Source organism: Pezoporus wallicus, unplaced genomic scaffold (genome assembly GCF_028554395.1).
Source record: "Pezoporus wallicus isolate ANWC-B61680 ecotype Strahan unplaced genomic scaffold, APGP_CSIRO_Pwel_v1 contig_6999, whole genome shotgun sequence".
NCBI classification, from domain to species: Eukaryota; Metazoa; Chordata; class Aves; order Psittaciformes; family Psittacidae; genus Pezoporus; species Pezoporus wallicus.
In genome coordinates, this window is record NW_026640180.1 from 1,189,746 (window position 1) to 1,214,572 (window position 24,827).

At 39.3% G+C, this 24,827-nt stretch overlaps 1 protein-coding gene and 1 long non-coding RNA gene across 3 annotated transcripts in view; one reads left to right on the forward strand and one right to left on the reverse strand.

The window, feature by feature from the left end:
* Nucleotides 1-24,827, forward strand: part of CCSER1 (coiled-coil serine rich protein 1) — a 728,863-nt gene that overhangs the window by 506,375 nt on the left and 197,661 nt on the right. The gene's annotated exons all lie outside the window — the stretch shown is intronic.
* On the reverse strand, nt 236-8,095 carry LOC130603873 (uncharacterized). Its single transcript, XR_008973308.1, has 2 exons — nt 7,930-8,095; nt 236-545 (listed from the first exon to the last, which is right to left on the reverse strand). It is a non-coding gene; the product is annotated as an uncharacterized LOC130603873 (long non-coding RNA).

The window sequence follows — 24,827 nt, forward strand, 5'->3', positions numbered from 1 at the left end:
ATTATTAACAGAAAATAGTTCTAATAAATACTCAAACATTACAACTTAGTATTGGAACCATGCTATAACTATGACATATCCAAGGTCACATTAAGACCTGGCTGCAAGGAGCATCTAGGTGCCAACTGGCTTAAAAATTAGTCATCAGGGTGATAAATTCATGTTTAAGTAATCTCTGATGGATTCAGGACTATATTTTTAGCAGGGGAAAAAACAGAAAGGAAAAAAAATGCACTTACTCCAATTCCCATTTATGTAAGGTCTTCTGATGTTCTTGCGTATACAAAGAGACTCATTCTTTGTGGATTTAACTATATAAACAGTATTATAACTGTAGAAATACTCCAGCATTCATCATTCAGCAGTGCTGCAGATGGATTTGCTTTTTTGTTTCCACTTTTTTCTCCTGGAACCACTGTTCCATTGCATGCACGTACGGCGTGGCCACTTTGGCATCCTGGTTCTTCTAACATGTTGCTACAGCAACAAACTTCTGCAGGGAGAAGATTATCTGGCAAACAGTACCATGCCTGTTTACTGTGGAGCTGTGGAAACAGAAGTTAATAAACTTTTAACATTACAAATTAGGAAACATCTGGGGTTGCTGTCTCTGTCACCCTTGTAGGATCAGGGTACCCCACAGTATTTTATAAGATGGGAATAAAATAGGTATTCCTCTGACATTAACATGCATTTTTTTTAAAAAAGGTAATTGAAAAGATAACATTCTGTTCTCTGATTTAACCCAAGTGCCAACCTCATTTGCTTTAACTTACAATCTCAGAAACTCTGTCATCTGAAAATGAAACAGAAGCTTCTTTAGACTGCGTAGGTGTGGCTATGAGAGAGTGGCACAGCTGAAGGCACCTTCCGGGGTGAGCAGTGTTACTTCAGCACCTTCCTTGGTGTTGACTGGTGACAACATCAGCCTCACAGATAATGTTCGCTGTGTTGGCTGTGATTCACCAGATTTTCAACAGTTTGGCTGCATTAGGGTAGAGAGAAGAATGACAGACAGTAAAAGAAACATCTCACTATATTAGTCTGACCCATCTGCCAGTATTGATTCATTCCTGAGAAGAAACAGCTGGCATAATACAGTTCCCATGTTGTGTAATGTAAGCTACATGCAGAAAGGTTTGCTGCCTGCCCTCTCTCTTTCCGAGAAAGTGAGGTGAAGTTTGGGATTATTCACACTATTAAAAACACAGAAAGTTTCTATTATGTGTGACTGCAAATTTTTCTTTAAGACCTGCATTTATAATAACTGAAACTAAAATACTAAAAGAAAAGGATACAGAAAATCTCAGTTATGTAATAGTGCTTTTCTTTGGGGATGGTATTGTCCATACTTACCTAGAAATTTTTTTTCTATACAGAGTTCATATAGTAGTAAAAAAAACAATAAACAATTTAAACATTTTTTTTTAAAAATCATTGTTGTGCAATATGCTTCTCTGGATTCAAAACTTGTCTTAACCCAGTCACAGGTCATATCCGTTGTCCAGTTAGTGATTTTGAGTGCATATTGTAATTATTTGTTTGGCTTGAGTCAAGGGTTTTCCCTTTGGTTCTGTAGGTGTTTTGGGTACCCAGTATGTGCCTTGTTTAATTCACCCATTATCCACACTGGTTTTTGCCTTTTTAATGTTGATAGCAAAGTTGTCTGCTAAATGCCAGGTTTGTTTTGTGCGTATGGATGTATTGCAGAATGCTGAATTTTTTCATATAATTGTCATACTTTGATACTGGTTGCAGAAGGAATTGTAGAGTAAGCAGTAGACTTTTTTTTTGTGTGTGTGTGGTAAAGCAAGATAAAAAGAACTTCATTTTTGAGATAAAACAGGATGAGAAACAAAGAACATCTCGGTATCTGTCACTCCATCTACATGATGCTTCTATCCCAGAATTATCAGAACTGGTGTTGCTCACAGACAAGGCCTGTAAATCATTGTCTATTAATGAAAAATTTTGGCATAAGCAAACAGCAATTTGCAGCTTTCATCATGGAGATATGTCATGCATACTGGATTGTAAAAGTAATCCTCTTGTATTTTCATTTCCAGACATGATATCATGTCAGCTGATCGGAGCTAGCCTAGCTAGAGCCACAGCCGGCACGCTTCAGCGACGCGAGGGTCAACGGAGATTAGGAAAATCAGAGGGGATAGCGCAGAGACATCGCGATTCCCGACATCTCCCGATCCCCGAAGCCCCAGCAGCCCTTGCGAGAGAGAGGCTGACGTGGAGGGGGGCGTTCCCACGGTGACGGCGACCACGCCCCTGCTGCTTCCCTTGAAAAAGCCTTTGAGAGGGCAGCGACAGGTCGCTGCCCACCGGGCACAGGGAGGAACAAGCAGGTCGTGTTGCTGGTGTCCCAGACTGCGCACCAATATGGTTGCTTCCAGAAAGAGAGCTTGCAGTAAGGTGACTACAGCAACTCAGACAGAGACCCCGTCCCAGACCGTGGCTGTTCAGGTCTCTGGGTGCAGGGAGTGCCAGAGCCTGCTGCTGCCGGGGGAGGGAGGACAGCATTCCACCTGCGCGAGGTGTGAGCAGGTAGAAGATCTGCTTAGCCTGGTGGCAAGACTTAAGGAGGAGGTTGAGACACTGAGGACCATCAGGGAGTGTGAAAGGGAGATCGACTGGTGGAGTAACTCCCTGGCGGGCCAGTCAAAACGGTTCCAGGGAGATACCCCCCAAAAGGGGAAGGACCCCCTGCCTTCTCACACAGAGGGGGATGGACTGAGGCAGCCCCTGCCCTGTAGCTGTTGCGCAGAGGTAGGGGACCAAAAAGACGACGAGGGTTGGAAGCGAGTTCCGGGTCGACGTCGTGGGAAACCCTCCCCCTTCCTGCCCTGCTTCCCCAGGTGTCCCTCCGTAATAGGTTCGAGGCCCTGGATCTTGAAGGAGAGGTAGGTGAGAATGTGGGGCAAGGCCAGCCCACAAGGCCACATAGGAAAAGGGAGTCGACTTTGCACCTCAAGACTGCCTCTGTTAAGAAAGAAAGAAGGGTCATTGTAGTAGGGGATTCCCTTCTGAGAGGAACAGAGGGCCCGATATGCAGAGCTGACCCTCATCATAGGGAAGTGTGTAGTCTGCCTGGAGCCCGGATCAGGGATATCACCAGGGCGCTCCCCAACCTGGTGCACCCGACAGACTATTACCCGCTGCTGGTCTTCCAGACAGGTGGGGAGGAAGCTGCTTCCCGCAATCTGAGGGGGATGAAGAAAGACTACAGGGCCTTGGGGCGGATGGTGAAAGAGTCTGGGGCTCAAGTGATCTTCTCCTCACTCCTTCCATCTTCCACTGATGATGTGGGAAGGAATGGGAAGATTCAGTTCATGAACAATTGGCTTCGAGACTGGTGCTACAGGCAGGGCTTTGGATTCTTTGATAACGGCTGGTTTTATAGGGCACCAGTCTGGACAATGACAAGTGAGAAAGGTTTGTCTCACAGAGGGAAAAGGATGCTGGGGCACGAATTAGCAGGGATCATTTGGAGAGCTTTAAACTAGATTCGAAGGGGGATGGGGTTGTAGCTGGGCTTGCCCCAGTGGGGCAGCGCTCCAGAATTAATGAAGACTGGGAGGCCTCCTACAATCCTAGGGTGAAATCGGTGTGCTCAGCTCGCTCCCTGAAATGCCTGTACACCAATGCGCGCAGCATGGGAAATAAGCAGGAGGAGTTGGAAACCTGTGTTAAGTCAGGAGATTATGATCTGGTGGCAATTACAGAGACGTGGTGGGACAGCTCACATGACTGGAATATAGTCATGGAAGGCTATGTCCTTTTCAGGAAAGACAGGCCAGCCAGGCGGGGTGGTGGGGTTGCTCTTTATGTGCGGGAGGAACTACAGTGCACCGAGTTCTGTCCAGGGACAGATGATGAGCGAGTTGAGAGTCTGTGGGTGAGAATTAAGGGGCAGGCTGGCAGGGGGGATACTGTTGTAGGTGTCTGTTACAGACCACCGGATCAGGGTGAGGAAGTTGACGAGGCCTTCTACAGGCAGCTGAGAGCGGCCTCACAGTCACAGGCCGTGGTCGTTGTGGGGGATTTTAACTTCCCTGATGTTTGCTGGAAGGACCACTCGGCAACCCAGCCGCAGTCCAGGAGGTTCCTCCAGTGTATGGATGATAACTTCCTCCTGCAAATGGTGGATGAGCCGACCAGGAGAGGAGCGCTGCTGGATCTCATCCTCACTAACAAGGAGGATCTGGTTGAAGCAGTAAGGGTTGAGGGCTGCCTTGGTTGCAGCGACCACGAGATGGTGGAGTTCAGGATCTTGTGTGGCAGGACTAGTAGAATACCAAGTAGAATTGCAACCCTGGACTTTAGCAGGGCAAACTTTGGCCTTTTCAAGCAATTGCTAGGGGAAATCCCATGGGCAGGGCTGCTTGAAGGTAAAGGGGCCCAAGATAGTTGGTTGACATTCAAGGACTGCTTTTTCCGTGCTCAAGATCGGAGCATCCCGACACGTAGGAAGTCAAGGAAGAGGGCCAAGAGACCTGCGTGGCTAAATAGGGAATTGCTGGGTATGCTCAAGTGGAAGAGGAGAGTTTACAGGTCATGGAAGGAGGGGCTGGCCACTTGGGAGGAATATAAGGCTGCTGCTAGAGGATGTAGGAAGGCAGCTAGGAGGACTAAGGCATCCTTAGAATTAAACCTGGCAAGAAGGGTCAAGGACAGCAAAAAGAGCTTTTTTAAATACATGGCAGACAAAACTAACACCAGAGGCAATGTAGGCCCACTGATGAACGGGATGGGTGCCCTGGTGACAGAAGATAAAGAGATGGCAGAGTTACTGAATGCCTTCTTTGTCTCTGTCTACTCTGCTGCGGGCAGTCCTGAAGAGCCCTGTACCCCTGAGACCTTAGATGAAGCCAGGTCGACGGAGCGGTTTGCCTTAGTCGATGAGGAATGGGTTAGAGACCAGTTGAGCAATCTGGACATCCATAAATCCATGGGTCCAGATGGGATGCACCCGCGGGTGCTGAGGGAACTAGCGGAAGTCATTGCTAGACCACTCTCCATCATCTTTACCAAGTCTTGGGAAACGGGAGAGGTGCCTGAGGACTGGAGGAAAGCAAATGTCACTCCAGTCTTCAAAAAGGGCAAGAAGGAGGACCCGGGTAACTACAGACCGGTCAGCCTCACCTCCATCCCTGGGAAAGTGATGGAACACCTTATCCTTGGTACCATCTTAAGGCATATCAAGGATAAGAAGGTTATGAGGGGCAGTCAACATGGCTTCACCAGGGGGAAATCATGTTTGACCAATCTCTTAGCCTTTTATGAGGAAATAACACGGTGGATGGATGATGGCAGAGCGGTGGATGTGGTCTACCTTGACTTCAGCAAAGCATTTGACACGGTCTCCCACAGCATCCTCACAGCTAAAATGAGGAAGTGTGGACTGGATGATCAGGTAGTGAGGTGGACTGCGAACTGGCTGAAGGAGAGAAGCCAGAGAGTTGTAGTCTATGGGGCTGAGTCTAGTTGGAGGCCTGTAACTAGTGGAGTGCCTCAAGGGTCAGTACTGGGACCGGTATTATTTAATATATTCATCAATGATTTAGATGAGGGAATTGAGTGTACTATCAGCAAGTTTGCTGATGACACTAAGCTGGGAGGAGTGGCTGATACGCCAGAAGGCTGTGCTGCCATCCAGCGAGACCTGGATAGGCTGGAGAGTTGGGCAGGGAGTAACTTGATGAAATATAACAAGGGAAAGTGTAGAGTCCTGCATCTGGGCAGGAACAACCCCAGGTTCCAGTATAGGTTGGGGAATGACCTGTTAGAGAGCAGTGTAGGGGAGAGGGACCTGGGGGTCCTAGTGGACGACAGGATGACCATGAGCCAACACTGTGCCCTTGTGGCTAAGAAGGCCAATGGCATCCTGGGGTGTATTAGAAGGGCGGTGGTTAGTAGGTCGAGAGAGGTCCTCCTTCCCCTCTACTCTGCCCTGGTGAGACCGCATCTGGAGTATTGTGTCCAGTTCTGGGCCCCTCAGTTCAAGAAGGACAGGGAGCTGCTGGAGAGAGTCCAGCGCAGGGCAACTAAGATGATTAAGGGAGTGGAGCATCTCCCTTATGAGGAAAGACTGAGGGAGCTGGGTCTCTATAGTTTGGAGAAGAGGAGACTGAGGGGTGACCTTATCAGTGTCTATAAATATATAAAGGGGGAGTGTCACGAGGACGGAGCCAGGCTCTACTCAGTGGCAAACAATGATAGGACAAGGGGTAATGGGTACAAACTGGAACACAAGAGGTTCCACTTAAACTTGAGAAGAAACTTCTTCTCAGTGAGGGTGACGGAACACTGGAACAGGCTGCCCAGGGAGGTTGTGGAGTCTCCTTCCCTGGAGACATTCAAAACCCGCCTGGACGCATTCCTGTGTAACATTATCTAGGTGTTCCTGCTCCGGCAGGGGGATTGGACTAGATGATCTTTCGAGGTCCCTTCCAATCTCTAACATACTGTGATACTGTGATACTGTGATATTTTTTATATTTTTTTTTTTTTTTTTTCTTTTTTTTTTTTTTTTTTAACTGGGAAGAAAGCATTTTAAGGAACAGGGGAAAAAAAAATAACCCATTTTAAAATTCAGTGAACCCACTTTAAAATTCAGTGTTCAAAATCATATACTTATGAACTGAAGTAAATTCATAACACTTAAAAATATTTGGCACAAGTTAGCATACTTTGCTTTTTCCCAGTGAATAACAAGTACAAGCAGTTCTTTCTGCCTGCCTATTTCACCAGGGAGTTAGCAGTATCAGTTCAGACAGGCTGAGAAACATATGATTTTATTTTTTTTAATCCACACTTAGAGTTAATTAACAAAACCATTTTATGAACAGGTTCCAGTTGTGATCAGTTACTGAGAAAATAGTACCTTGAAACAGGTGTTTTAAAACTAAGAAAATCAAATATTCAAGCAAATATCTATAATACTGTCCAGGCTGATCAACTTAATAAGTATTTTTGACATTTCTACTTAAACTACTTCTCTCAAGATCTACACAGGTATAAACTTAAAGATAGGACAGTTTTATGTGGTATGGCAAACTGGGGTTTGCCATGTCTGTGTTAAGGTCTCAAATTTGCCATAGGCTTCCTGTGTGACATTGGTCATGTGATTCAGTATTTCTGGGCTTTATTCTAGCTATGTCTGTTTACGAAAATTATGTATTAGTGATTTTTTTCTTCCATTCTTCAAATGTCTTGTTTATTCTCAGTAATATACTTTGATGAGATGTGATATTTTCATGTGGGCTGAAGGTGATAGAGTAATGATAAACTGCGCTTGCAGTCTGTGAAATTGCACAGAAGTGAATTAGTCTATATTATTTAATTGTTGGACATTCAGTTTTTCTGTTGTATTAACAAAGTGCTCTGGTTTTCAAATGACTTGGGGACTATCATAATTAGTGTTAAGATACTGTTTCTTAATGTGCAGTGTAGCATGAACTTTTCTTAGGTTACTCTTAGTAGAATCTCACTGCCCCCAAAAGGCATACCGATATGTTTTAAAAATTGGTGCTTCCTGAGCTTAATTCTTTAAAGTTGTCCTAGTTCATCTTGAAATACATTGTGAAATATTTTACACTCCCTTTTTTCCTAGGTGTTGTAATAGAAGTTAAAAAAAATAATCTGTTAAATAATATTAATTTTTTTTTTTTCTTTATAATTCATTTGCTTTCAAACATAACACTGGAACAGCTGGGTAATATCAAAGTCTGTGTTTCATAAACACAGACCAATTCAATTCCGTCCCAATTTGTGTGACAGACCTGACATCTCTGATTGATAGATTTGGAGCATGGAGAATGCAGGAACTGACATGATAGCACTCCTCACTGTAATGGCAGTGCTGTTGTTAAGCACATACTTCTTATCAGAAAAAGAAAAAATTGACAAGTTTACCCAAGTGCCTTGAGGTGAGGTGGGGATGTTTCTGGTGAAATAACTCCAGTATTTACCTGAATACTGAGTTTCTGATATGGCCTTCATAGAAGATGTTTCAAATAACACACGGAATCCATGCAAAGGATAATTAATGTGTGCTGATATTGATGCAGTCAAAAAGAGATAGATTCAGATGTATTCAGATCTTTGCTGAAATAGGGCTTCTGACATTTGCTCGAATGCTTTTTTTAGAGCTGAAATGTTATTAAAATATGGCCTGTCATTTTGCCGGAAGACTTGCAGAAGAGAGCTACTTACAAGTTATACTCTTGTTCAATGTTTCAATAATGCAGGTCACATCAGTTAGAAATGCAATGTCGACACAGCAGGCTGTTGCAGATGCTTCTTCTCCCTGGTCTAACTATCGCTTTCATGCAGTATGTATCTTAGTAAATAGGTGAGTGTAGCTGTACAGGTAACTCAAACTTTATTGCAAGAAAGGCTGTACATAGGTCAGGACAAAGGATAAGAAGAAAAAGGATGTGTAACAAAAAACTGTGTGCATAGGATTTTCTAACATTTTAATTCAGTCCAACTTTCAGATGTAGCAAAGGACTATTTTAGGTGCATGGGGAATTACATACTGTCATAGGCGTGACTTTTAGGTGCATGGGAGCAAAGCACATGTGAGACTAACACATAAATGTGGACTTTTTTAGAAGTATATGAAAGTCTTTTTATAGCGTGGATGTGACTTTTTTCAGCATAAAAAAGGCTTGCAAAAGGTACTAAAATTCAGTCTTTACATTTTGATTAAAATTTCCTTTGATATTATCCATAATATCCTCAAGACTGGTTATTACTTCACAGATTAATTTTTACATTAATGGAAGATGAACTCTGAAGAAGATATGGGGCTCCATTATGGGAAATTAGTAAAGATTACACTGATACACAAGATCAAAAAATTGTATGATGACAAGGTAGATTTGCTGAAAGGAGTCGGATAAGCAAATTCCTCTGTTGCCCAGCTGTTAGGATCCTAACAAGTCTTGTCAAATTTGAATCTCATCAAGGAATGGCCATTAGTTGGATGTACAGTACTGATTACATAACTGTTGTGGTTTAAACCCAGTCAGGCAGCTCGTTCATTCACTCCCCCCCTTCTTTCCCTCCCCCTACTCCTGGAGGGACAGAGAGCAGAATCAAAAAGAATGCAACTCCCACAGGTTGAGATAAGAACAGTTTAGTAACTAAGGTATAACACAAATCACTGCTGCTACCACCAATAATAATAATGATAAAGGAAATAACAAGGGAAGAGAATACAACACCTCACCACCTGCTGACTGATAACTCACCCCACCAGCCTAACCAAGCACTGACCAATACTTCGTCCAACCCCGCAGTCTCCCAGCCCTTCCGGGTAACTCTCAGTTACATCCTGGGCATGACGTGCTGTGGTATGGAATACCTCTTTGGTCAGTTTGGGTCAGGTGTCCTGTCTCTGCTTCCTCCCAGCCTTCCCTCCTCCCTGGCAGAATATGAGCCTCACAAAGTCCTTGGTCAGACTAAAACATCAGTGTTATCAGCTCTGTTCCCAGGCCGAAAGTCAAAACACAGTGCTGCACCAGCTACTAAGAAGGAGAAAAATGACTGCTACTGCTGAACCCAGGACAATAACTCAACTGTAATTTGTTATTGTGGTAGCTGATAGTGTGGCTCCTAATGTTCATCCACAGAGTGTAGCATCATAGATGTGACATCCAAAAGACTGATTAGCCCAGATCTTTCCAAGAGAAGACTTAGTTCCTCATGGCCTGCTGGAAGCAGCTGTTTCCCATGAGGTGATCATGGATATATTACAAAGCATCTATTACTGGTTATTTTTAAGGTGACTGATAGCTGTATCAATGCAAAAAAGAAGTTTTTCTGTTTGCTTATTGGAGAAAATGATAAAGGTTTCTTGGAAAATAAAAACAGGCAGTAGTATACTATTGACTAACTGGTAAATACTTATATCAAATGCTAAGTACAAACGTAAATTAAGAAGATTAAAATGTAATTTAATTTATTTTCAAAGTGGAGAATACCACTTTGATTCATTAGCATATCAATTTTAATAATGTTAAATGGTGGTGTCAATGTCACTTGCGTTATAAGTCGTAAGTATGAAGATATGTTCATATTTTACCAGTATCTTTTACCAATAAGTATTGCCAATAATGTCTGAAATATCTTGAAAGGAAAGCTGTTGTTAGTCCATTATTGTAGCTTCAAATGTAATTTATTAAAATCACATCATTTATATTGTGGTGTAACTGTTTCATCGCCATGAAGCTGATTGCCATCAATTTCCTGGTTTTATCTTTTTACAGTCCTACTATGTAGTCTACAGAAAATGACTTAATATATTCTTCTGCTTAAGTTTACAATCTGTAAAAGGGAAAATGGAAATTTATGTTCAGACTTAAATGTACATAGCTTATACAGAAAATATATGGATAAATGAGGAAGTAAATTCTAGTTAATTTCCTTGTTCATCTCAGTACTGAGTCTCTTATGAGCCTCATTAACTGTACAACTACAGAATTAGATGGTGCTTTTGCAAAGAGTTTACATTAAAATTTTCCAGAAGATGCTGTAAAAATTAACAGGGATTTGAGCTTCCAAATCTGTAGAAAGCTTTTAAAATTTCAGCTGCAATATTTTTTTCTTCTGCCATTACCTTTGTAAAAGCTCTTTCACCCCCCTCCTTCACCTCCAGTCTTTGTGTGAGCTCAGGAGGTTAAATGGATCTGCTATAAGCAAGTAAACTAGAGAGACAGGAATAGTTACAAACTGAAGTCTGGAGTGGGGAGGAAGGCTAATGACTTGGAACTGGTAGGAATATTCTGATAAAGCTTTCTAAAATTACTTTCTAATTATTTATCTGTAAAGGAAAAGCTGGAGCAGTAGAGAGAGACATGATTCTTTCCTGCTTTTTACAGTAGTTGCCCAAGAAGTGGGAAATCAGGATTCATTTTTCTGTTTGAATGAATATTCATTTACATATTCAATGAACTCTCAGAAAAAACTAGGACTCACTGTGGAGTATCCTGTAGCTGTGTCCCAGGGGACTTCTATGCAATGTGGGTGACAGAAAAGCTGGGGTCTGTCTCAAGGCAGTGCATCTGGAGCCATGCTCTTATATCCCAAGGAAGTGTTGTTCCCTCAGCTATACCCTAGATAGATGAAGCTTTTTTATTTTTTTTATTTTTTCCCTTAAATTGAGAGAGGCTTAACTGGCATAGACTTCCTGGGAAGCAAGACATTAGCACATGTAAGACTTGCTTGGGGAGACAAGCACCACAACCACAAATATCCTCCCTCTTCCTTCCCTAAACTTTTAATGGTGAGCACAATGTCATATGGTCAGAGATATCCCTTAGGTCAGCTTGGGTCAGCTGCCCTCACTGTCCCACATCACAGCTTCTTGTGCATCCTTGTTAGGAGGAGAGAGAAAGCTTTAACACTTTTCAGCAACAGCCAGAACACCAGTGTTTTAGCCACAAAAAGCAAGGCGCAGCACTGTAAAGGGCTACTTCCATCCCAGCCAGACCCAGCACTTCTTTCTGTGCTGGTGCTTTCCTCTTTGAATCACAAAACTGACAGCAATTCCATCCCAAAAAAAGCTTTTCCTCTGGCTGTAATTTCACCCTTCCTGTATCTCTACAGATTTTCTCACTGGTCTGTTTTAGCCACCTGAGTCAAGGTGATACATGTGGGCCATATCAGAGTCAGGATCATTGTTAAACAAGTAGTAAAGCCGCTGGGTTGGGTGGGTGCAGGAAAGGAGCTCCTAGCAGTGTTACACAGAGAGAGAGAGGGTAACACAGGTTTTTGAAATCACCCTTGCTGCAAATCAGTCTGCCACCCATTCTCTCCTAAGGTTTTAAAATAATTAATCAAGAAAGGATTAAATTATCCCTCTTCTTAACAGCTGGGTTCTTTATTCATTGTAGGACACAGTAACTTTCTCTTCCCTTTGGAAAAAATGCAGCTGCTTGTTTCTTATCATGCAGAGCTTGTAGTCCTAAAAGTATATAATTTTCAGTTCTCTAAATAAAAGATCAGTTATTATAAAAAGAAAAATAACAATCGGTATTTTCAGGTATCCCTATGCCATTATGCAGGCATGCAGATAAGTCTTCTCAGCTGGAACGTATCGGGTATAAAGAATAATCCTGTGCTTCTGTTTCTGCGCTGTGGGGTCAGAAATTGATAGGTAGACTGTTAAACTCCATAGATGCTTCCAGTTCCAAAGGCCATCTGTTGTGTTTTCTTAAATCCATCCACAAAAGAGAAGAAAAAGCAATGCGTCTACTCAAGGAATTCTCTAAGAAGTGAGCAGGAATATTATTCTCTGCTCTCTTCTTCCCAGGTAGATGTAGCAAGAGGAGCTCATTGTGTTTGTTGTGTGCAATTAGACACGTTGCTTTTGTAGTGGCTTTGGATGTGTTCTTGTGCTCAGGCAATGCACCAATGCACTTTTACTCTCACTTCAGGTTTCTGAATATTTTTCTTTTCATATTTTGAATTTCAAATAAGACTAAATATTAGTGAGCTTGGTTTTAGGCAGTGCAAGAGGGGAAAAACAGGGTAAAATTTAAGCTACAGTTCAGTTGTCAAAGTGAAGTAATAAGAGTGATATGGTAAGCATTTTTTGATGATTGTTGCAGGATATTCATCAAAAGGAGCATCAAAAGGCTGCATCAATAGGAGCATGACCAGCAGGTCGAAGGAGGTGATCCTGCCCCTCTATTCTGCTCTTGTGAGACCTCACCTGGAGTGTTGTGTGCAGTTCTGGTGTCCTCAACATAAAAAGGACATGGAACTGTTGGAACAAGTCCAAGGGAGGCCCATGAAGATGATCAGGGAGCTGCAACACCTCCCATATGAAGACAGGCTGAGGAAGTTGGGGCTGTTCACCCTGGAGAAGAGAAGGCTGCGTGGAGACCTCATAGCAGCCTTCCAGCATCTGAAGGGGGCCTATAAGGATGCTGGGAAGGGGCTCCTCATTAGGGACTGTAGTGATAGGACAAGGGGTAACAGGTTAAAACTTAAACAGGGGAAGTTTAGATTGTATATAAGGTGGAAATTCTTCCCTGTTAGGGTGGTGAGGCACTGGAATGGGTTGCCCAGGGAGGTTGTGAATGCTCCATCCCTGGCAGTGCTCAAGGCCAGGTTGGACGAGGCCTTGGGTGATATGATTTAGCGTAAGGTGTCCCTGGCCACGGCAGGGGGTTGGAACTAGATGATCTTAAGGTCCTTTCCAACCCGAACGATTCTATGATTCTATGATTGACCATGTAATAATTTGGGTTTCAGTATCCTTCACAAACTCCACAGTGTGCAATTTTCACATTACCACTGTGGAGGCTGAGACCTGCATGCAGTTATCCTGAGGCACAGGCATCGGTACAGTTCTGCCAGGTGAGCCAAAACAAAGCCTGCTTCTGGCAAAACCAGTGGGGATACTGCTGAGCTTGTTTCAACTTGGAAATCATTCTGCATAACTTAGAGCAACAACAGAGGGATAATTCAGAGATGAAAATTGATGCAGACATGAAAAACGATAAATGAGAATCCAAGGCTTTGGTGATGTTTAACATTCAAGTTTCCGTTCATGTGTACACAGAAACATCTGTATATGGTATATTAGATCAGATTACAGAGATGATCTCCATGCCAAGCTCAGTGCCTTGTTTTTTGTTGTTTTTTTTTTTTTAGATGATTTGAAGATGTTCATTGTCCATGATTTGCAAGTGTTCAATGGCTAATTCAAAATTTGAATTAATGAAAGGTGTTCTGTTAAAAGGTGTCTCATTGGTACATTACTTGCTAGTTTCATTTTTTCATTCCCCATCCTATCTTTTTTTTTAGATCTAATTGATCTTAGTGAATTACCCTCAATGAAATTATCTCTGAATTATAAGACTGTAAGTATGCCATTAATGTTTTAAGTTCAAGTATCAGCTCTTGTGATAAATCTCACAAGATATTCAAAGCTCAAGTCATTTAGCAAAGCACATGTATTTTGACTAGTACCACAGAAATAGGAGGACAGAAGCAGAGAATCAGGTGAGGAGAAACAAAGGAGACTGAAAAGCAATTAATCATTTCATATCACTGACACTGATACTTAAGTTTTGTCATTAGGAGAATGAACTTTATTAGCTGAGTAAGTAGGACACTAGAAGCTTACTTAGGTTTTAACTGGATTTTAACCTCAGCAAGTGACACTTACAAAGCTAAAAATAATTTATTTTAATAGAGGAAGTTATTTAGCCTAAAATACAGGTTTTTGTAACACTTGAATTGCATTCAAGTTAAAGTGGAACATTAGGTAGAACTTTAAAAAACCTTCAGAAAATTGAATTTGTAGGACTTCCTATTTTTACTCCCCAGTGGTAGTGCTTGAGTGGTATTTGGGGGTTCCAGGAAAAAATGATAAATGTAGATAAATTTTATATTCTTCTGCTCAAAATAATAAAAGCAACATAAGTAGAAATTTTCTTTGAAACTCATACCTTTTTCTGACAGTTACTAGGTTATAAGAGAAAGTGGTTGCCTGTTGTACTGTTTGTAGGGGCTGCAGACAGATGATCTGTAGTGCAGTGCAGGACATACATTTTTGCTCTCTGGAAGTTGTATTGTCACATTGGAAATTAGCAGAAATTGTTTTTAAAGTTAAAAAACAATGCAAGATAAAATCTCTAAAATAGCCTAAGATCACATAGTTTGTGACTTTGTTCTCTAATAGTTGTCTGTCTTTTCCTTAAAAATTCATACTTATCTTTTTCATTCTGAAGAGCTTTGCAAAGAGTATTTCACAGAACAGTCAAAAGCTTTTTTCATGTAGGTTATCAAAAATTCCTATTACTGTCTTTTACCAAGACAGATGTTAATGGAAGCCCAACGTTTTTGCTGATAAGTTACTATTCAGGTCCATTATTTTTAATACTCTGTGACTCCTTTTCAACCAGGGAAATATGACTAATTCTCAGTGGTGACTGTACACCAGTAATTTACAGTGTAAGTGCATGATAATTCAGCTGAGCCAAAGGAATGCTTATTGTCCTTGAATCGAAATTTCAAAGTGAAGACCAGCAGCCCTCCCCATTCAGCAAAGGAAGTAGCCATGTATCTGTGTGTTTCTGGTTGTGGTCCTGGGAGCTGATGAGAAGACATTTTTTGTATTACCACTAGTGAAAAAGCAGAACTGTTGGCTGGTACTTATCCTTTAAAAAGATGTTTCTCTGTGTGAAAAACTTCAACTTTTTGTAGAACACCGGATGTCTTTCTACTGAGAGGAACCAAATTTAAAATACATTTTGCTTTTCCTTATCAACTCAAGCTAGAAACAATTTTAGAAATGAAGCTGATATAAAATAACTGGTTTATGTTCTAAATAGCTGACCCTCCACACTATAAATGCACAGTGATCTAATTTAGAAATAAAAATTGAACCAGATAGCTTTAAACAGTAAAATATTTCAAACTGAAGAAAAGACAGAAAGTTGTTTTATTGGGTTTTTTAATGGGGAAAAAAAGCCAACCAAACAATAGTAGTAAAGTTCACAGTAATGATATTTGCATGCATCCTTCTTTGTCTAATGTCGTGTCTGCCTTTTTCAAAGTACTGTAGTGGTTTTAGAAATCTCCCAGATTCCTGGGAGACTAAAATTTAAAATAGGTAATAAAATTTTGCAGCACAAGTTGAACTTTTCATGACCATCTGTCTTTGCCCATCTTTAGTAACCGGTTGTTTATCCAGTTTAGAATTTCAGTACATAATTATAATATAATGAGATTCTAAGTAATACCTCACCTCAAAGGTAGTTTGAAGGATAATAATATTATATTCACCATCAGTAGAAATGCCAGCAGTGTTTTGGAAGTAGCTGTATGAGACAGTTAAGTGGATATTTAGGAACGGGATTATGCAAACAATAGTCATATGTAGAAGCTACAGACTTGCCTGATATATAGTATTTTACATCAAGGCTGTGGTTGTAGTGCTCACATTGGGGATTTTTTATTTTAGATATTCTTTTTTTCTGTGGGTAATGACAAATATTAATCCATGTAAACAGTTCCTATGTATTTTAATTACTATTTGGTAAATCCTTCAGCTAATAAAGTGTGAATGAATATCTTTCCTGGAGGTCTAGTGAGAGAGAGAAAATATCTTCATCTACAAGCCAGATATGTTCCAAGGCTTGGGCTGCACCAAGCAGCTCTCTAGCTGTGCTATGGAAATAGTTATTTTTCCATAGCTGAGGAGGCTTCTTAGCTGCCAAACCTTGGGGAATTGTTTAGGGAAGATGTCAAAGATTTCACCTATCTCTTCCACTATGGAAGGTACTTGCTGTTACGGGAAGCACAAACTGTGATGAGCTGTGATCATCTAAAGTAGATTTGTATCTACAGCCTCGAAAGAGACTGCTGGATCAGACAAGGTTTGCTCTTCAAGGGAAGTGATTTTTGAGATGTGGATTACTGCCTCAGCTCAAACTGGAAAGCACTCTGATCTTGTAGTGACTTGAGCTTGTAACATTAATTTTCTAACTAAATAATAATTTTATAGCTATCTTGTATCATTATTTGTCATTGTGCTAGTTTTCTTTGCCAACACCTTAAGCCAGGAGGTACTTAATGCTCTAGCTGAATTTGCAAATTTATTTTAAAAATTCCATTTTAAAGGTATTGATTTCTCTTACTATAATTTGCAATTTGATATGCCTGTAAGAAAAAGAAGAAAACAGAAGTTTATCTCCATTGAGTGCTATTTTCTGAATTGACCATTTTTCAATAGTATTCAAAGGAAACCATGGAGCAACCGTTCTTATGGCATAAACTATTAGGGCTGTATTGGTTTCATGTTGCTTCGTTAGTAGTTTCTTGTCTTTTTTTCCTTCTCTTGCCCATCTGCAAGAAATCCAGTAAAATGTAATTTTACAAAGGTGGGATTTGGGGGATACAAACCATCTCTTCCAACCTTATCCTTTAAAGGGGCCATTATGTATTTTCATAGCATAATGAAAAAAAAAATCCAACAACCACCAACCAAACAAAAAACCTCCTTAGTTAGTCTTTGTGCATTCTCAGATGAATGACTAATCCTTATTTTATATAGGGTTGAAGTAAAACTTCATCTAAGAAGCAAACAAAATGAAACTTTGAGGAAAAATAAATCTAGAGCTGAAATGTGTGGTCAAGACAAATTTTCCTTTGAAAAATGAAATGCTTTGGGCATGGTATTCATGCAAAATGAGTTAGACAAATAGTATTTTGATGTAGTAAAATTATTATTTGGGAGTTTATTTCAAGTCTTGAATTTGGATTTAGATCCTTATTTATTTGTCATGCTTTTGAATAGAAATTTGTCTACTACCTATCCAGCACAATTTTGTATCTTTATGTTTTATCATTAACTAAAGCCATAAGGAAACTTAAAAATGTGTACTAATTTTTTTTTTTTCTTTTTTTCTCCCCAACCCTAGGATTTCCTTTACCATAGTGTAGCATGGGTATTGCTCAGAGAGAAAAAAAGGAGGTTTTCCTGGGGCTCTCATTTTACCTTTGTCTATCATTTGAAACAGTGCCCCCAGCTAAAAGATTAACCCAGGGAATCTATATTTCATCTTCACATTCCTTCTTTAGGATAGTGGAAAAGGTCATTAATTTCAGTTCCTGTTCATAGTCGTCATATAGGTGACACTCTGTAAAGGGAGTGTAAGAAATTTTTACTCCAAACCTCTGACATTTTATCGTTAATCCAGTGATAAGTTCTCGAGTTCTTTTTCCTTCCAGACAGCCATTGGGGAACGTAGATGGTTTGATGCTGCTGTGACAAAGTCAATCATTTTATGACAGCTGGAAGAGCTATTAATTGTATTGTCATTTTGCTCTTCAGCAGAAGTTGCAGCTAAGTATATGATCTCATTCTTGAACAGTTTTTAGAAAAGCATGGGGAAAATAAATGTTGATTGTTTTTTGTTGATAGGTATGAGTGACAAGATGGATATTTTCTCTTTCTGCCTGGTTAAATAGATACCATATTTGTAATAGATACCATATTTGGTATTCTTCTTGGTTAAATAGATACTATTTTATAATAGATACCATATTTGTGCATGCATAATATCATTAAATTTCTAATCAGATTACATCATCTTTTTCCTCTCAAGCAGTCCTGAAAGTGTGTTGGTTTCTGTGAAACTCACAGTTTTCCAAAAGGTAATCAGTTTGCCTCCATTCCAAGGCCTCAGAAACAATCCATGCAGTACTTTGAAAATGTTAGGTAGAAATAGGCCATAGGCATTTAGAAACGTCTTGCAAATTGAATTAATTTTTGTTATTTTATGATGGTAAACTATTTTGTATTTTTTTGTTGTTGTTATTGTTGTTAGGTACTAGACTAATTCTTGTCTGCATATTCCAGTAATATATAATGATGATCATATTAGGGCACATCAGTAGAATATGCATGTATATCTAGTATGCCTGGATTACAAAGGTTAATGACACATTATTATGTTTAGTGTGTTAATGTGTTCAGAAGTAGCTTTTCAATAGCTGTACTAAAGGATTATTACCATTTCAAATTTGACTAGAACTGCTGGAATTAGAGTTCTTGCAACCTTAACTGATTCCCATAATACTATTCTGTAGTAAATGCTCCAAAAAATAATGGCTTTATCACAACGCTGTATGCCTGTTTCACATATAGAAAGCTGAGGCAAAGAGATTTTAACACTTAAAATTGTAAAAAATGCATATGTTTCTGTCTGGCTTTTGGGGGGGGGGGGTGAGGGCTTTGTGGGTTTTTTTTGGTTTTGGTTTTGCTGTTCTTTGTTTTTAGTTTTGTAATTTTCAAAGCATGGATCCAATTGAATTAATTGGCAATCCTCAGCCTTCCATATTTCATTTAGAAATTTGATGTTGTCAGCAAAGATGTGATTGTATAGGTACTCTTCAGTAACTTCATTATCTCAGTCATTTCAAAAATTCCAATTTCAACTTAACAAAGATATGTATAGATAGTTTCATTTATTATACAGATGTGATCATTGACTGGGCAGAACCTACCCTAGGCACTGAATCAGAGACGCTATAGGGAAAATTGCATGATTATTCATTCTGTGTTATGATTCATCCCAATGTGCTGTAAATTCAGGCTATACTAAGTACCTAAAATTCACTGTTTCCTCTCTTGAAAATGTTTGACTTTGATTTCAGATGAAACTTTTTATTTCATCAAGGAACAAGATAGATTCTTGGGATCAAGAAATTTCATAGGTGGTTGATGAGACTAAGGAAAGTTGCTTTTGTCCCAGAATAACAATTCTAATAGCTGTAGGTTCTTCTTTTAATCTTCCCTTCAACTTCACAGCTTTGCCTGCATATTTCTTACATCCTTCTCTACTGTGTTTGCATGCATATTCCTCTACTTTGATTCTTGCCTTCTCTCTCTGTATGTTTCTTTCCTTGGATTCTGGATCCTCTGGCCTTTCTTCTGGCATTCCCCTCAGTTACTTATCTTTAAAACAAGAGCATTTTCATTTTCCTCAGAATAAGAGGATGATTTGGGGGTTGGAAGCATGTTAAGAACTGGTGGACATCTGGTGGGAGGAGTAAGTGCCAGTGAAGTCCTGCTCAGCTGCCTGTGGCATTGTAGGCACATGTGGGACATTAGAAAGTAGGGTTTGTTTTGTGCATAGGAAAAGAATTAAGAAAATACAGGCTCCACATATCGATGTCTACCACAATTCTGTGTGATGAAGGCTTTTCAGTAATTTATCCAAGTTTGGATTCCTTTCCATGAGAAAGACAAAGGACATATCCAGGAACTGGAGAAAGGCATTCTCTAACCTTCTAACTCTGAGGCACTAAAACTTTGATGTGAATGGTATTGTTCTGGGAACTCTATCTTAGGGTATTTTTCTTTGATGCCAAATTAGCAACCTTATTTCAACTTCAGATTTTTAAAAAGTCAGGTTGAGAGGGTGGGAAATATCAGCCGAGACAGTTTAAAATTTAGCAAGCAACTTTTATCTTGGCAAGTGTTAAGCAACCAGAACAATATATAGAACTGAACTTACTCCAAAAGATTAGAAAATAAAAATAAAAAAAACTGTATTAAATACACAGTAACTCTTTAGTTGCAGTAATTCCAGGAGAGAATGATAAAAAATGCTTCTCAGTTTCTTCCCTAATATTATCAAGGTTTTAAAGATATTCCTATGCAGGATAAGTGGCTTAAAGTAACTTAATCTTTTTCACTAGCTGATTTTTTGTTTTTTGTTGTTTTTTTTTTGTGTGTGTGTGTGATTTGGAGCTGGGCTCTAATCTTTCCCAAACTCTTGTAGAGGAACATACATAATTTCAGACGTGTGTTTCTTCCTATATTTCAGTGACAGGTTGGGAATGGCTTGGGATCACTGGCGTTCATGAGAAAGCTGTTGACATCTGAATCTACCCCTTAGTTCTGACTCTTATCCTGTTTTACAAAATTCTAGTGAACTCAGTGGAAGTTAGGTGTTGCCACAGTGCCCTCAGACCAAAATTTTTATTTAACCCTTCCTAAAATTAGATGTCATCATGTCCTGGTTTCAGCTGGGATTTCTTCTTAGTGTTTGGTACAGTGCTGTGTTTTGGATTTAGTCTGAGAATAATGTTGACAACAGACTGATGTTTTAGTTGTTTTAGTTTTTGCTGAGTAGTGGTTACCCTAGCACAAGGACTCAGTCTTAAGCTCTGCCACTGAGGACGGTCACAAAAAGCCAGGACAGAGCAGTCAGGACAGCTGACTCAAACTGGCCGAAGAGGTATTTTATACCATGTCATGCGCAGTGTATAAACTGGGGGGATGTGGTTTGGAGCCACTGATCACTACTCTGGGACGAGCTGGGCATTGGTCAGTTGAGCAGTGAGTAATCATATTGCATCCCTGTTTTTTCTTGAGTTCCTGTCCTCTCTTTTTCCTTTGCTTTACTATTATTATATTTTACTTTATTTGACTTACAAAACTGTTCTTATCTCAACCTTTGCATTTTTATCTTTTTCCAGTTCTCCTGCCTATCCTGGGGGAGGGGCGTGTGGGACATAAGGGTGGGGGTAGGAGAGGACGCTGACTGAGCGAGTGGCTTCATTGTACTTAGTTTCCATCTGGGGTTAAACTATGACAGCAATACTCTCATGTTCTCAGTAAAACGAAAGTCAAACATGAGATAGAGACAAATATAAAAGCCAGCCAGTGAAGGTTGAGAAGTGAGGCATGATTTTGTTTCACATATGCAACAGGAGTGTTAAAGACTATCACTCAAAAATGGTAAACTCTTCTCCAGTAGAGTAATAGATCCTTTTGGCCAAACAAGATCAAGAACCTCTCCACTGCATGCCAGGAAGGCCCATAATAGAGCACATCTTCACTCAGTTACCAGTCAAGAGATGAGTGTTCGAAGGGGAAAACATGTGCAATTACTCCTGCTGATTTCAATTGTGTACATGATTTGTAATTCAGAGGAATATTTTCTGGCTTTACTGTCATAGTAGATTGCTTCTTTCTCTTGCTAACTAGGACATTTCAGTTCCTCTACATAGATACCTACAGTTAGATCAATAGTAAATAAAACAGTTCATAATTAACCTAATGAAGCTTTAAAAGCTGAATCAAAGCACTTTGAATCAAACCTGTTGACCTTCACAGATGTCTAAACCTGCAATCTAATCATTAGAGAAACTTACTCTCATTCAAACCCTTTACATTTACATACAAGGCTGGCTGGGCTTACAGAGCTCATTCAGAGGAATCAGCTGAGAAAAAAATGTTTTTATAGAGTCAAACAAACACAGACCTTTACTTAAGCTGACTTCTCTGTTTATTGAGTATTCACTGTAATCGGGGTATAGTCTGAATTATCGTTTCTTATTTCACAGAGAATTGACAAACTGTGGTGAAGTAATAAAATTAAGATCCATGCCTCTGTGTGTCACTGAAATTCTCTTGCTGCCTTTTTGCAGTCAGCTCTGATCTTCTTTCCAAAAGTGTGCTGTGTGAATATGATACTGATTGTCTCCACAGAGATAATCAACTAACTCCCAAATGCAGAGAATTCTGTTGCAGTTTGTTTAAGAGTTTGTTTTCTCTTTAAAAAAAAAAAAAGGTATTTTTTTTTAACAAATGCATCTTTTGCTCTTGTCAAACTATGACTAATTACTATGACTTCCAGCAGTTTTGCCACAGTATTCTGCTGGGACCAACTGAGGAATCTGACCAGCTGCAGCCAATAATTAGGGTAAAGCAAGTTAGCTAGCAGTAGATGTTTGCCATACTGTATGCAAACCAGATTCATGGGATGCACCTGGATAATGCAAGTAAAATATATAAAATGTAAATAAAAAGAAAAATGTCAACAGAAAGCTACATCCAACACTGAATGAATATGAGTAGTGATATGTGAAATTATATTCTTTACCAAAAAGAAAGAAAAAGCTATTTTTCTTACTCTCAGGGGTATGTGTGGTTTTAAATATATTTTACTGCGTAGCAGCATACAGAATTTGGTGTAGGTACTGCTTAAACATATTAAAAAAGTAACCTAATCTGAAAGGGATGTGTATCTCATGCTCAGTTCAAAGTTGGTTTTTGTTGATCCTTGTAGTAGCCACGTAGTACTCATGAACATATGCCATCAAAATTTGGCCACCATAGAAGGCAGGGATTTTATTTTATTTTATTTTTTTTCCTTCTGTGGTGATCTTTATAGGCTAAATAACACTAAAATTATCTAGTGAGCTGCCTTGGCTTGATTTTCTTGAGAGCTCTGCAAGCGTGTAGGTGAATGTGCTTTGCCTGTGCCTTTTAAATTACGAGCATTAAGCTTAATCACTTTCAAGTCATTTGCAATCATCTGCTTTTTTAATATTTATGCTTTCTTTATGCGTGCTGTGAAAAGTTTACTTTCTCTCACATATGTAATTATATTTAAATGACATAATGATTGTGACACAAATCAGAAAAGCAGCAACTTATTTGGGGGAACAGGGGAGGTAGGTCTGTCATCGTGCCATCTTTGATGAGCGATCCCTTTAATTAGTCATTAGGTGACTTTCCCAGGCAGTTTTCCAGTGATGATTGTGTAAATAGCATTATAGGAGAACTTGTTGCATGGCAAAAAGGAAAATCTAGCTGACAGTATCACTCAGAGCTGTTCTTAAATGGATGATTTACAGTCTCAGGCCTCCTGTTGGGCTCTTCAGCCAAGTTTTCTCCCCCTTGGCTGAGACTTTTCCCTTAGCAACAAATTAGCAGTCTGCATTTTTATATGCTTGTTGCTTTTTGTTTTGTTTTTTTTTTTGCTTCTTGGCAGATAAAAAAAGTTTTCTTAGCGTTTGTTTTGATTAAAAAATGCAAAACTATCAAAAATTAACTATATAATAATGATCTTGGCCTCTTCACTGACTCAATTTTTCATCAAGTGTATTTTCTTGGTCTAGAAAAACATATACGTATATATGTCTTCATATACCTGCATGTAACGTCATTTTAAGAACCATGCTGGATTACAGTCCTAAGCAATGTGAACTTGAGCTTTTTAAGAAAAAATGAAAAATAATGTAAGTAGCTTGGGAGAAAGAACATTGTGTCTTCATATCATTTGGGTGTGCTGGTTGAATAAAATGTACTTCCTAGAAATTTGAAAGCTTTCAACCTAAACCCTGAAACTAGTATCTCTTTCCCTCCTATTTTTTGCTGTGGATATTGAATTTTTTATTGTGGTCTTCAGACAAGTGAGAAATCGGGCTTAACAAAGGAATTTCTTTGCCACAGTTAGACTGCTGTATACCGCAGACTTACAAATAACTGCAAACTGGCATTGGCTTTCTGCCTATTTCATAGTGTAAACCACCCCTTCTCCCTGAAGAGCTCTATAAATGTAGTAAAACCCCTTCACAAATTCTGAAGTTTTGCTGTCATTGTTTCCTTTATATCTTCCACCATTTTTTAGTAAACTTCTGATTTTGTCTTTGCATGGGTAGTGAATTATTCCCTCATGGGTTATGATGCTAATACCTTAATTTTTGTCTTGAAATTTCCTGGTGTTTGTGGCATTCAATCCTAGTAGCTCTATGATAAAATCATGAGAAGTTAATTTAAACAGTTTTTTTTTTCCTTGGAACCCTGTAAAACAGTCAATACTTTTGACATATTTTAAGTGGAGCTAGCACTCACATAGGCAGTCTTTTAATAATGTATTTTTCATGTAAATGATTTGGTTGGGGAAAATATCAGCAGTATTTCATACTTAGATGCTTTCTCAATCTTGTAGATTTTATATCAATTTGTATAGTAACTGACGAAACCTAAAATTACTAAGTGTAAATTAAAGCAGAGCTATTTGAGTTGACGTTCCTACATTAGTCTCTGTAGCTGAATAGAGGGGAATGGTGAAGTGGCCACTTTATCTGTTTACATTGAGAAGCATCTCAATCCACAATATTCTCTCTCCATTAAAAAAACATTATTTTTTAGTATTTGTCATGCTCTATATGACAGAATAATTATGTATTATGAATTATGGTTTATGAATTTTGGTGTATCTGTCATCAAAAAATATATTATTATATAGTTCAGTGTTTTATATGTGTCATGTTAAGAATATGTGGTAAAAAATAGCATAGAAAATTAAAATGTAGTTTTTTGTGGGTTTTTTTCTTTTTTGAGTTAACATAATGTAATCATCTGATGCTGTGATTCAGCTGGTTTGAGTTGTCAAATATAAATTTCATTATTTTCCATTGTGGAGAATTTCTCAATTACATTTGGATATTCCTTCCGTTATCTAGAAGAAATGGGCAAATCAGGT